This window comes from Balaenoptera musculus, chromosome 18, assembly GCF_009873245.2.
Source record: "Balaenoptera musculus isolate JJ_BM4_2016_0621 chromosome 18, mBalMus1.pri.v3, whole genome shotgun sequence".
Taxonomy (NCBI): Eukaryota; Metazoa; Chordata; class Mammalia; order Artiodactyla; family Balaenopteridae; genus Balaenoptera; species Balaenoptera musculus.
In genome coordinates this window covers 6,532,296-6,547,190 of record NC_045802.1, presented here as the reverse complement: position 1 = coordinate 6,547,190, position 14,895 = coordinate 6,532,296, and the positions used below count along the sequence as shown (strand labels likewise).

Genomic DNA, 14,895 nt, shown 5'->3' with positions numbered 1-14,895 from the left:
GAGGGACCCAGGGGAGACGAGAGCAAGAATGCACATGTGCACCACTGGTCCAGGAGGTGTATTCAGGGCTCCCTGAAACCCAGCTGACTTTACCTTGAGAAGAAGAGGCTTAGGATGAAGGTAGATGGGTGAGAAGTATGGAGACAGAGAATCCCTTTGAAACTCATGGAGCTTTTTGTCTGAAAAGCTGAGGCCTCATCAAACTAAGAGTACCTTGCATTAGAGTCCAGTTTACTGCAAAGGCAGATATTTATTGATCACTTCAGTTTCCTACTCAACACAGAACAGGCTCTGCGTCTATAGGACAGCTTGTTTACAATGGACTGCTCTGAAGATAGGGCATACTGGGATTTGCATCAGATTTAAATGCCCGGAATGGTTGTGGCCTAATTTTCTCCTCTGTATCTTTTCAAATCTATTATGGTTTATACATTCATAATCTCTTAAAGACAATGACACCACCATCTATTCCTATTGAAGGATAAATCTTCTAAATGTACCTCTGGGTACAGCTACAAGGACTAATCTACTAAATTAAATAGAGAGCCTGAATATACTGAGATTACCACTTGTTGGGGATAAAACTATCCAGTTAGGAACATGACCATCTACTGTGGAAAACAGGCAATGACAGCTGGAAGAAGTATACAGAATTTTAGTGAAAGATCAAATATTTTTGTTTTCATCATTTTAAAAGGATAGTCATAACATTCTATTTAGATAGGGCCTGCATCAAAATGATAACATTATTAAATGGCTTTAGTGTTAAAATATTCAGGAGTTTTATTCAACCCCTTAGAGTAAGAGATGGCTGCTCTCCTCCCTCTGAAAGTCTGTTTAAAATGGGTAAGATTTGTTTGGCTTCTAAAGAAAAGTGTATTTAGGAAGGAAAAGTAAAGAACGTGCAATTTCCTAACAGAGAACCTATGCCCTATAGTTCTTTGAAGGTCCCGTGCAAGGTTTTAAATAGTTTTAAACAGGGCTAGGAGAATGCATTTGATCCACACAAACAGAATAAAAATGATGAAACTCCGCTGAAAGGATGTACACTGTATCCTGAATTTCAGATTAAAAAGTTAGCACAGGACAGCCATATGCAGAAAAATGAAACGACCACTATCTCACACAGTACACAAAAATTAACTCAAAATGGATTAAAGACTTGAATGTAAGACCTGAAACCATAAAACTCCTAGAAGAAAACATAGGCAGTACACTCTTTGACACTGGTCTTAGCAATATCTTTCTAGATGTGTCTCTTCAGGCAAAGGAAGCAAAAGCAAACATAAACAAGTGGGATTATAGAAAACTAAAAAGCTTCTGTATAGCAAAGGAAACCATCGACAAAATCAGGGGACAACCTGCCAAATGGGAGAAGATATTTGCAAATAATATATCTGATAATGGGTTAATATCCAAAATATATAAAGAGCTCATACAACTTAACAACAAAAACCCAGACAACCATATTAAAAAATGGGCAGAGGATCTGAATTGACATTTTTCCAAATAAGACATATAGATGGCCAACATCACTAAATTATTAGGGAAATGCAAATTAAAACCATGAGACATCACCTCACAACTGTCAGAATGGCTGTTATCAATAAGACAAGAGGTAACAAGTGTTGGGGAGGAAGTGGAGAAAAGGGAGCCGCCGGGCACTGTTGGTGGGAGTGGAAATTGAGGCAGCTGCTATGGAAGATAGTATGGAGGTTCCTCAAAAAATTAATGATAGAACTACCATTTGATCCAGCAACTCCACTTCTGGGTATTTGTCCAAAGAAAACAAAAACACTAATCCAAAAAGATACCTGCACCCCCATGTTCACTGCAGCACTATTCACAATAGCCAAGATATGGAAACAACCTAAGTGCCCATCAGTGGATGAATGGACAAAGAAGATGTGCTACATAAACACATACCTAACCTAAGTGCCCATCAGTGGATGAATGGACAAAGAAGATGTGCTGTATAAACACATACCTACACACACACAATATAATAGTACCCAGCCATAAAAAAGATAAAATCTTGCCATTTGAGACAACATGGATATACCTCAAGGGGATTACGCTAAGTGAAATAAGTCAGGCAAAGAAAAATACTGTATGATTTCACTCACATGTGAAATTATAAAAAACAAATACCCCCCAAGCCAAAATAAATGAAAAAACTAAACCAAACAAACAAACACATAGATACAGAGAACAGTGGTTCCCATAGGAGAAGGGCTCCAGGTTGGGGGCTGGCGGTGGGAGGGCGAAATGGGTAAAAGGGATCAACTGTATGGTGATGGATGGAAAGGAAAATTTTGGTGGTAAGCATGTTGTAGGGTATACAGAAGTAGAAATACAATGGTGCACACATGAAACCTATATGTTATAAGTCAATGTTACCTCAATAGAAAAATAAAGTAAGCACGTGTTTGATCGAAACCTCAACAAGAAAAGGGACACCAGGCACCTGCAGAACAGTGAGTCTTAGCTTCTGAATCATAGTGCAGGCTCACCAGTCCCATCCTAGGACTCAGAGAATCTCTGGGGGTTGTAGGACATTTTGGGGGGGATGGCGATGGCTTGGCCACTAGAAATATTTCACATGGAATTACCTAATGTTCAGCCTCCTGCTGACATACTGCCAGAATAATCTAGTCACTGAAATGTGTAGTGGAAGTTGAATTGAACATAAAATCTTCCACACAGAGCCTTTTATTTAACAATTTATTAAAGTTTCTTAAGAAGGGGAATATTGTGTACCATTTGTAGAGTTCAAATGCCCTTTTATCAAATCCTCTTGTGCCTGGCATTATTCTCTTACATGAAATTTATAATTCAGTGAACATGTCACTTTGGAGATCTGGCTGCCCTCCAGGCTGGGTAGTAATTCATCTGCTTGAAGTAGGAAGTATCAAGGAAGCTCTGTACTCCCCTCTGAGAGAGGTCTTCAATTACCAAAAAATAAAACAAAACAAAATAATAAAATAAAATTGAACTCTGCTCTTGTCCCTTATTGTGGGAGACAGCTGGCAGTGAACAGTACCCCTCGTTGAAAACCAGCTTAAGTCGGCCAGTACTTAAAGACACATGATTCAGTAAGTGAAAAGTACTCTGAATTTGGAAACGGCTGCTGAATTCTGTAACTGCTCTGGGACTTCACAACAATGCAGACAACATCAAACCACTGCTTGGTAAGAGGAGAAAACAACCGGAAATAAACCGTGCCTGTGTGAGCCAGAAAGATGTTCTGGAGGATACAGCTAGTGAGAGTGGTCCAGGCGTCTAATCAGTCATCCCATTCCCAACCAACCAGAACCTACTGTGTCCCGAAGCATCCACATGATAAACGGTGCAGACTCGGGGGAAAGACAACCAGGCCTCCTCTCCCTCCCACCTCTCTGCTCCTCAGTTTCTTCATCTGTAAGTGACGATAATGATCATTGACTCCACAGAGCTGCTGTGAGATTTAAAAGAGCTAATGCAAGTGGATTTTTTTTAATCAAAATAAATTTATTAAAAGTATTCAAAGACCACTTCAAAGTTTAGCTGCCATCAGGACAGTTTTGGCACTCATAATGGACATTGTCTTTTTCTACACAACAGCACTCATTCTATTACACACACCGATTGACAATTCAAACAGACTGTTTCAGTTTTAGAGTTACGTGAGACAACAGTACTGATGATCTGTAGTCATAGGAACTTCAATACCCTTGCATATAGTAAACATATGTTACCTAGTACTAAAGAAACTACAGCTAAACCACTATGTGGTAACAAGGACTGATTTAGGGAGAAATGTACAGCCAGCTCACTAAGGCCACATAACCCCAGACCTATTGATTGTAAATGCTTCTGGACCAATAGTGTTACATCGTTATATTTCAGTTGCAAGCTCCTGCTTTTCCAGCGTGAGACACGCCACGTTTAGACCACGCTTTCCCTGTGCTCCATCAGTTACGGAAGCTGTCCCAGTACCAGCTTCTCCTAGACGGCTACTGGCTTCCTGATTCACTACCCAACTCTGAATCAATAGTTCTGAGTGATGTTTCCTGAACACCCAGGCTGAATTCAAGGTCAGTCTTTTTGGCAGGTGACAGCCTTTCCCCTTAGGAAAAAAATGAAATGTCCTCGTTTCTGGGCTCCCTTTTTCATCTCAGGTAGCATGGGGCTCTGTGGTGATCGGTGGCTTTTTACACAAGTCCTGGTAGAATTCTGACTCCAAGAAACGGGGATAAGAGTTGTTCTCCATCAAGCTGTACACCTTTTTCTGGGCAGCTGTAAAGCAGCCACTTGTAGCCTCTTGTATGTTTTGGGCAAGTGGATTTTTAAAACAGTGATGCAAGAGTTAGTTCAAAAAAAAAAAAAAACATTTAGAGTGGTGTCCGGCGCATGGTATGCTTTTATGTGTTAGTTATGAACACTCACAGGTTAGCAACACAGCAAATGAGCTTTTCATAGGAACTTGGAAAGTATTCAAGGATTAATATCAGATGTCACATCATCATCACCAAAGTATGAAGGGATTCCTCTGCTCATAATAACCAAAGGACTACAGCGTCCTGCTTCACTGCCGGATAGGGGCCATCTTTTGTAGATATCCAAATCATCACATCATTGACTTGCTATTTGGAAAGTAAGATCTCCTTCATTAGAGCGTGAGAATTTGCAAGGCCTATATTCTGCATGGTTATAGAATTCAGCTGGGTCCATTTCTATACATAAACCTAATCTCTCTACCTTTTTCTCTTCAAACTGTCAGGACAGCGATGCTTGTTCAGCACCAAATCCTAGGAGAAAACCATCTTCTTATTCTTCCTCCAGCGACAGCTCCTACAGTTCATTCCCCACATGCTTGGACACCCTGAGCTGATCAATTGAGTCTTTCAAATTTTCACTGGCAGGGCTTCCCTGGTGGTGCAGTGGTTGAGAATCTGCCTGCCAATGCAGGGGACACGGGTTCAAGCCCTGGTTTGGGAAGATCCCACATGCCGCGGAGCAACTACGCCCGTGAGCCACAATTACTGAGCCTGCGCGTCTGGAGCCTGTGCTCCACAACAAGAGAGGCCGCGATAATGAGAGGCCCGCGCACCATGATGAAGAGTGGCCCCCACTTGCCGCAACTAGAGAAAGCCCTCACAAAGAAACGAAGACTCAAGGCAACCAAAAATAAATTAAAAAAAAAAAAAAGTTGCTAGGAGAGTAGACCTTAAAAGTGCTCATCGCAAGAAAAAAAAAAAAACAACCTATAAAAAAAATTTTCACTGGCAGTTCCCTGGCAGTCCAGTGGTTAGGACTTGGTGCTTTCACTGCCGTGGCCCCGGGTTCAATCCCTGGTCGGGGAACTAAGATCCTGAAAGCCGTGCGGTGCAGAAGAAAAAAAAAACTTCATGAAGTCATGAATTTCAGACCATATTCAAAAACTAATTAAAAATGAATCAAAGACATAAATGGAAGGGCTAAAATTATAAAACTCTTAGAAGAAAACTGAAATTATGGTTTCTCAGATATGACACCTAAAGCACAAGTAACTAAAGAGAAAAAATGATAAATTAGACTTCATCAAAATAAAAACATATGTCCTTCAGAGGGCACTATTAATAAAGTGCAAAGACAACTGACAGAATAGAAGAAATTTACAAATCATATATCTGATAAGGGTCTAGTATCCAGAATACATAAAGAATTTTATAGCTCAACAATAAAAAGACAAATAACCCAATTAAAAATGAATGCAGGATTTGAATAGACATTTCTCCAAAGAAGAGATATTGATAAGAATGGCCAATAAGCACATGAAAAGATGCCAACATCACTAGTCACTAGGGAAATGGAAATCAAAGCCATTAAATACCACTTTCAACCCACTAGGATGGGTATAATTAAAATACAGACAATAAGAAGTGTTGGTAGAGATGTGGAAAAATTGGAATCTTCATACATTGCTGGTGGGATTGCAATACAGAGTAGTCTCTTTGGAAAACAGTTTGGCAGTTCTTCAAAATGTTAAACACAGAGTTACCATATGACCTAGCGGTTCTACCCTTGGGTATATGCCCAAGAGACTTGAAAACATAAGTCCACACAAAACCTTGTACACAAATATTCATAGCAGCATTATGCATAATAATTTAAAAGCGAGAACAACCCAAATGTCCATCAAGAGATGAATGGTACATAAAATGTGGTTTACTCATACAATAGAATATTATACAGCCATAAAAAGGAATGAATTATTGATAGAAGCTACAACATAGATGAACCTTGAAAATGTTATGCTAAATAAAAGAAGCCAGGCATGAAAGGCGACGTATTATACAATTCCATTTATATGAAATGTCCAGAATAGACAAAGCACAGAAGCAAGAGTAGATTAGAGATTGCAGAGGCGAGGGGGCCAGGGGAGAGAGGACTGACTGCTAATGGGTAAAGGGTTTCTTTCTGGGGGTGATGAAAATGTTCTGGAATTAGGAGTGATGGTGTATAACCTTGTGAATATACCAACAACTACCAGATTTATGCATACAAGGGTGAATTTTATGGTATTTGAATTATCTACAAAATCAATCAATCAATTAAAAAATTCTCATACATCAGTTTTCTTTCCTGGATCCCCTGGTTGGAACAGGTTCCTCGAACTGGGATTCAGCTCTCACCTCTCCCCTGAGACCTCCTGTTCTCACGCAGGAGTGATTATTCCTACTCCCCATCCAGCGTCCCTGCATTGTGGCTACAGCAGATCCCAACCTGTCCGTCCCAGGGTGCTTCTGTCTCCTGGTGGCACACTCTTGAATAACACAAAAAAGAACACTTCTGGAACCCATTACTGCATCCCATCCACTACAGCAGAAGGACCAAGCTCCCACGTGAGAAGGATGACACCCAAGGCATCGCTAACTCCTTCACTTTTCTCATCTACTCCCACCAAATCAGGTGTGGGTCTCAGCGGCTCTGGTCCTACGCCACAGGCGGAGGAGGCCACGTGCAAATTCAGGCCAGACAAGGCTGCACTAAAGGAATGAAAGTCTCGCACAGGACTTGAGGCACTGGGCGGAGGAAGTGTAGATTTATAGGAGCCCTGACAGTCCCCTACAACGCGATGAGTGGTATCTACCCAACCTGCTCGGAAGGATCATTCTGACCATGACTGCAGTCAGCACGAGACGTCAGGGTTTCTGACGCATATCCCAACGCTCTTGTTACCACTTCATTTATTGGGAATGCCGATAACTGAGACTGAACTTTATTTTTTTTTTGTAAGTATACACAGAAATTTTATTTATTCTTTTTTTTTTAACATCTTTACTGGAGTATAATTGCTTTACAATGGTGTGTTAGTTTCTGCTGTATAACGAAGTGAATCAGCTATACGTATACATATATCCCCATATCTCCTGCCTCTTGCGTCTCCCTCCCACCCTCCCTATCCCACCCCTCTAGGTGGTCACAAAGCACCGAGCTGATCTCCCTGTGCTACGCGGCTGCTTCCCACTAGCTATCTATTTCACATTTGGTAGTGTATATATGTCAGTGCCACTCTCTCACTTCGTCCCAGCTTACCCTTTCCCCTCCCCGTGTCCTCAAGTCCATTCTCTATGTGAGACTGAACTTTAAAAGAAGAAAGAATGGCAAGGAGGAATGAACACTAACCAGACCAGAATGAGGTCTTAAGGGGAAGGCTGTAGAAGAAAAGCAAATCAGTTATTAATACTATGAAGGCATTACAGCCAAACTTGAAGAAACATGTTTTCCTGATCCTGAGTATTTATCCATATTACAATGATTAAACTAGTCTCTTCACGGATTTTTTAAAACAATCCCAGGCAATCAAGTTGTATAATGTTCTGGCTGTGTTATTGCCTAATTGATGCATATTTCATTGATTCAGCAGCATTTATCACTTGGCAGCAAAATTTAGTTTAATTATTAAGGTACCAGCTGGATGTTTTATTTCCCACCTCCTGCATATTTTAACCCAGGTGGATGCTTTATTTCTCACTAAAGAGCTAAAGTAAACCTGCTAGCTTACCATTTCGGCAAAGAAATCTCTTTGTCAAAATGAAGGAGACTAAGCCTTCTCTGTGCCAGGCTCTGCCCCAGGCAGGAGGCACAGGACAGACGTGGTCCTGTCTTCACAGCACTTACATTGCAGTGCAGGGACACCCAGAGCACAGACAGGGACAGACAAAATCATCTCAAACTGCGACCAATTACAAAAGAAACACAGGAGCAGGACAAACTCAAGGGTGAAGGGGGTACTTTAAGTGGAGAGGTTGGGGAAAAGGTAACGTCTAAAGCAAACATTTCTCTCAGTTGCACACTGGCCCCCGCCCTTCTTTATTCTTGATTATTAATGACCATCACTGTTCTAGAAACTTAGAATTAAAGCGTCAGAATCCTCCTGACTCTCTCCGTTCTGTCAACCAATGCAAGTCAGTGGGCTTCCATTTCTGTTACAGACTCCAAATTTAAATCCCTGTCTGCTCCCGCTGGCACCCAGGTCAGCCCCTTAGCACCTGTCGGGGACACAATGTCACGGACCCCGCTCTTCCCCCCTCCCCTCTGCTCCCTCATTCACTGCATCCGCCTCCCTATACCTCTATGTGGTCTTCCACAGAAACTCCAAACTCTTCTTTCTGGCCCTCCAATTCTTGCATTATCTGGTCCCAACGTTTTTTTCCCACCTCAATTCCCACCACCACATCAAGAACAGTACAAACTCCAGGCAGGCAGGATTTCACCCTGTGAATTCCTGCCCCGCCATAAACAAGGCTACGCTTCAGAAGTATCTGCTGTATGAACAGAGTACCGAGTACAAACCTGTCCCATGGGGCCAGTGCTTCCTTTCATAGTCAACTCTTCTTCTCAATTTCTGAGCCCAGAGACACTCTAAAAGCTTCACCCTTTCCTCAACAGCTCCCATGAATGCAGTCACACTGAGCACAGCCAAGGTGGGGCATCAGTTGCCTAAAAGGTGGGGACTGTCTATGGTAGTGCGGTGGTTTTCAAACATTTTTTAAAACAATACACAGAAAGATAAACAGAATTTAATGGTTTTTGGGTCTTTTTGCCCAAGCACCCCTACCCCTCTCCCCAAGAGAGGGTACCATTTACCTAATACTTTTCCTCTATATCATTTCAGTACCTGCTTTAGTCTCATCTTACACATTAAGCTCTGGGTTTCATAAAGTTTGAGAGGATAGCAGTTGAGTGGTTAAGACTGCCTGGGCTCAAGTCCTGGACAAGTTGTTCATTCTCTCTGTGCCTCATTTCTTCAACTGTAAAATGGGGATAACAGTAGTATCTACTCATTAGAGTTGTTGTATTAAAAGGGTTATTACACATTTAGAATAAAGTGCTTAGGACAGTATGAGGCACCTATAAGCCCTTAGTAAAGGCAACATTGACATTACGCCCACTAACCCAACACTGAGCCTCATTCAAAGCCCATCAGCTTTATCAGCCTATTGCCTCTTGTCTTTTCTTCCAACCACCAACATCTCATGGCTTCACATCTTTCCAAGGGAGTAACTGGAGTCTGGCTCTGAAGAGGCAGCTCTAAAGAATCATGGTTCTCCCTCTATCCACCCTTCCCCAGTAGCCTAACTCCTAATGAAAGAAGGAGAAACACATGGCATGCATTTCACTACTCCCACTTCACCCAGAGTGACTGTTAACTTCTCACTAATCCAGGGCTGGGCTTAGCATCTTCCTCAACACAATACTCCAGGAATCTGGTAAATGATTCCAGCCCTGGACCAGAGGACATCATGGCATCCTAATCATCATGGCATCCTGATTAGGATGCTGGATTACACAGAATCCTAATCAGGCAGCAGGACACACCTCTCTAGGTCAGGTACTGGGTAGAAGAGGGTTCCTCTAGGTCCACAGGAACTCTCTGGATTCCCGCTGCAGGGCCCCCCCTCCTGAGCTCTGCTGGCTGGACTTTGACAGCAAGGTCTTAAGAATAATCGTAGTAATAGTGCCATACAGTAGAGTCACAGACACCACAGGCTCTGCCTAAATTCAATACCTGATGTGAAACCTACTAGTAATATTCTCTTTAAAGGGTTAATTAATTAAGCCTCTTTTACAAAATGGCTTATTTATTTACCCTCTGTCATTAGGTTAACCTGAGAATTATGTTCTTTTTTCATTTGTTTTTCGTTTTGTTTTGTTTTGGTGTGCCACGCGGCATGCGGGATTTTAGTTCCCCAACTAGGGATCAAACCCTTACCCCTTGCAGTGGAAGCACGGAGCCCTAACCATTGGACCACCAGGGAATTCCCAACCTGAGAATTAAATGAGAAAATACATAAAGATCACTTTGCAAAGTGCCTGGTACTCAATAAATGTTAGCTGTCATCACAAGTATCATCAGCTGTCATTTTGTCAAGTGCCCCATCTGTCCCACGTGACTCCTAATGGCACCTTGTTTTATGAAATCCTGTTCCATGCAAGCCCTACGGAAATACCCTCAAGACATCCCTAACTCCACCAGATCAATAAGGGAAGCAGATTAGCGGACACCAACGCTGACAGCCATCTCTACCTTCACAAGTTTCCACTGCTTCAAAAGGTAGTTTTTGCAGTGCCGCAGGGCTAGGCATACTTTCCCAAAATTTCCTTCTTTTAACAATGATCACAATTAAATCATCACAGAGGATTAGAAAAAAAATACAACACTTTTGTCCCCCTACTCTCTACCCCCCCTCCTCCCCACCCAGACACTCCAGAAAAGCTTCCTCATCTCTTCCTGGAGTTCATTCTAATACATAGCAAAGAGGGTCCTCTTTTTTTTTTAATGTCTGCTCAGGAAACAGGGGGACTATGGGTGCAGCTGAACTGGTAAGGTGAGATACACAGTCCAGGGACACAAATGTTAAAGGGAGAGTGGGTTTGTATGAGTGGTGCCCTTCCCTCCCATCTGTGACATCCGGCAACGTGGGCAAGACTTCCGGTCCTTTGTAGCCTCAGTAAATGCCATCTTCTCTATAACATCTTCTCTTAATTCCCCTCTAGGTAACAGAACTACTGTCAGAAAAACCAAGCTGGTTAACAAAGAGAGCAAAGGCCAGGGGGTGATCATACCATCTCTCTTAAAAGCATAGATGTAATCACGGAAGATAAAAGCCAGCGTCACTCAGCCCAGGACATTTGAACTCCCAGCACATAAGTGACTTAAAGCTTCTTTTTGACTTGAGAAATTCTCTTTAATATTTACCAAGTCACATTCCCAAAGGAGAGAACATCGTCAAATATTGATGCAGGTTAGTGACTTAAAAGACCAAAGGCTAACACGGTATTTCAAGAGACTTTTGAGTAATTAAAAGCAACTTCTTACCAGTCCTCTTTTATATCAATTAGACCAGTTGTAATAAATCCCTTTTCCTTATCTGAACTACTTAAAAGCTTGAGGCCTCATCCATGAATACTCTGGTTCATCACTAAGTGAATCTTTCAGTAGTTAATACCTTGGGGAAAATAGTTAAACTGGAGCATTTTAATTATATGCTTAATATGGGAGTTGTTAAAAGATAAGAGCATCTGATCTGAACTCAATTTAAATTCTGCTGAAGTTATTAATAAGGTATAAGAAATTACAGAAATGATCAAGGGCTTATCTACCGGCTTTTATTAATAGAGCAATAAGAAAAGTTAGGTGTTCCACTTCCATAGCTTGGATTTGGGGCTCTAATATAGTTTGCTTTTTGTGTCACAGATCTGTTTAATTAATTGTTTTGAAGCATCCAAGGAATGCATGAGTTACTCCGCGTCAAACACTGCTTCTGTAAGCCACAGTCTGGCAGCAAACCAAGTCCAAATCCTGAGAAACCAAGTCAAATGTTGAAAAGTGGGTCTTTGCAACTGAGCCCTAACCTTCTTTCCTATATATTTTATAAACACTTCAGGGGCTGCTAGAAGAAGTCAGAATTGTACCTCTAGCGGGGATTTCTCGCCCTCTGAAAAAGAACCCTTTCTACTTAGTAGCTTCTGGAGAATATGAAACCTTTAAGGGAGAAGAAACTGAACAGCCTATTAAAAAATGAACAGCCTATTGGCTTTAGGAGGTTCGCCAACTTGTAAATCCAAATAATATTCATCCCTTGAACTCTAAGAATTTTCTCTCCCCTCCAGGGAGCTGGAAAACTCGCCCTCTTCCTTTAGGGTCCGAGAGGGAAGTTATCTTCCCTTTTTTTTTTTTTTTTTTTTCTCTTTCAACATAGTATTGGTTTTGTTCCTCAATGACAACTTCGTTATTCTTTCCCTTTGGCCCAGAGTTTTCCAGCAGGGCACTATCCACATCTTGGACTGGGTAAGTCTTTGCTGTGGAGGCTGCCCTGAGCATTGTAGGATGTTTACCAGCATCCCTGGCGGCCTCTACCCAGTGGATGCCAGTAGCACCCTCTCTCCCTGCCCATCCCCAACCTGATTTGTTGTGACAATCAAAAAATGTCTCCAGATATTGTCAAATGCCCTCTAGGAGCAAAAACCATCTCCAGTTGGAACCACTGCTCTAGTTGAATGAAAGACTGAAAGATTTAGTGAAAAGACAGTACTTACTTGTCTTAGTGGAAAACGAGACTGGTAATATCTAAAATTCTGCTGGGTTAGCTTGATAGCTAATTCTTTAATAATTCTTGATAGCTAACTTTTGGTTACTTCTTTAGCTAAACTAAGGCTGTACAAAAATACCTTCAATATTCAACAATGCTTTAATGCCTGTCAAGTAATGGACCTTCCCTGCTTTCCATATGTAACACCCTAGTCTGTCTCAATCAGAAACTGGGAAAATGTACTGAAATCTTCCTGACTCTGACAGCCTTGGTCCAAAACCATGAACCCCCAGGAGCTGTACTAATGTCCAAATACAAGTATCTTGATAACATAAATAGCAACTGTTTTCAACTGAAATTGTATGGGGAAACCTCAATAGAAAACAGATGGTAATGCTCTTCAAGCAGTTTAAATCATCATGGTTTAATGGCAAATATGTCATTCCTTGGAAGAATCCTAGGGTTACAGAGAGAAATAAACAGTTTTTAAAGCATTATAATTACTGGACTTATGAATCAAAACAAAACAAAGAGAATCCTCCTTTGCTTTGCTTTGGCTGTGCCCTTCTGGCTCCAGTGAAAGGGCACTGTGGTCGCTGAGGCCCGTGGTAAGTGCTGCGCACTGAGAACACGGCAACCCTGCGACAGTCACTAACTTTCTTCCCTTGCATCTTCATTTGTAACATTAGAAGAGCAAGCACCGCTGGGACCACAAAATCATGTCTAGAGTATCTCATATGCAGTAAGCACTAAATAACTGGTAGGCTCCCCTCTCCTGGCCTCTGAAAACCATTTGCTCTTCCTTAGTTTATGGACACAATCCTTTTCCTCAAAGTCCTTCCCAATAGAAAATTTCAAAATCGAAATCCTTATTTCCATTCATTGTTATGGGTAAAGGTATGACTGGTACCTGCTGTCCAACCATCATCTATGTAAAATAAAATCACAAATATTGAAAAACCTACCATAAAATCACTCAGGCAAACATTATTCAAACTGGTTTTTGCAAATTATCATCAACAGACTAGTAAATGAACCTTACAACCCCTTTAAATCCTTCAAATTTCATGATATGCGAGCAAAGGCTTCCGTTGACCACTTCCCTTAGGGAGATTTCTCAAGGATGCCGCCAGCAGCCTCCACACTAAGCCTAAAGCAGCGAAGCCAGGCCTGTCTCTTGGCTTCTGGATTTTATGAATCTCTGATCCCAAGCTCAAGCTTGCGAGTTTCAACTCTTCTGCATCTCCTCTCTCCACAAGGGCTTTCCTCTCCATTCCTCCAACAATGGCGATGTCTTATGCGGGGTAACCGTGAGGTGCAAACCAGGCACAGGTGAACACCTGGGGTCACCCTGCAACCCCAAAGGGCCGGGAGTCCCATGTCTGCACTGGGCCATGTTCAGCATCCGTTCCTGCCTGCTCTCCCACAAACTGAGCAACTGCCGGCTCATGAATTCTCTTTCACTTCTTGTTTTTGTCGTTGTTAGAAATTCATAAAGTTGAAAAATGTTTGTCAATAAAGAATAAGTATAAATATTACTCATAGAGCTGAAAATTCATAAATTAAGGTTTACAAGCAGAAGCATTTCAATCAGTAGCAGAATCTGAATTCTGCATTAGTCAGAACATGTGTCTGAAGGGCACAGAATTCCAAGAAAGCTTCGCCTTAACTAAGTGGCAGTAGCTTTGCGCCAGGTAGGTACAGGGAATGGGGGCTGGAACCTTCTTTTTGTTCTGCTCTGAACACGGCACCTAAGGCTGTGTGCACAGAAAGCAAAGAATGGGCCAGCCTGCTGCCTGGGGGCTTAAGCAGAAGTGGAATAAATTGTTCCCTAAAATATTAATGAAATGCAACATCTGCTAAGGTCTCCTTCCCTAAGGGGACTTCTGGCAAAGTGTCATGCAGCAGATAGGAACAAAATCCTGGGAGGATTCCAAGGAGGAAAATTTTTATTTTAAATAAAGGCAAATTCTAAACATAGATGTAATCAAGGTATGTGTGTGAACAGGATGCTAAAATGTCTTCCAGGAGCCCTGTTCCCCAGTGTACACGCCCTGCATAATCCGCAGGAAGGTGAATCTGAGGGATTTGACTCCAGTGAGTAAGTTGCATTATACAGCACACTGGATATTAGGAAAGGGAATTATCTGGGTGTGCCTGACCTAATCACACTAGCCTTTTACAAGCACAGCGTTTTCTCTGGCTGGAGGCAGAAGAGCAAGTCAGAGATTCAAAGCACTAGACGGATTCAACACCCCATCCCCAGCTTGGAGGTTGAGGGGACCAGGAGCAGGGAATGTGGGCAGCCTCTGGTTGCTGAGGGTAGTTACCCACT

The 14,895-nt window shown here is 41.9% G+C and overlaps 1 protein-coding gene across 7 annotated transcripts in view; it reads right to left on the bottom strand.

The window, feature by feature from the left end:
- Nucleotides 1-14,895, bottom strand: part of MTUS2 (microtubule associated scaffold protein 2) — a 489,522-nt gene that overhangs the window by 155,493 nt on the left and 319,134 nt on the right. The gene's annotated exons all lie outside the window — the stretch shown is intronic.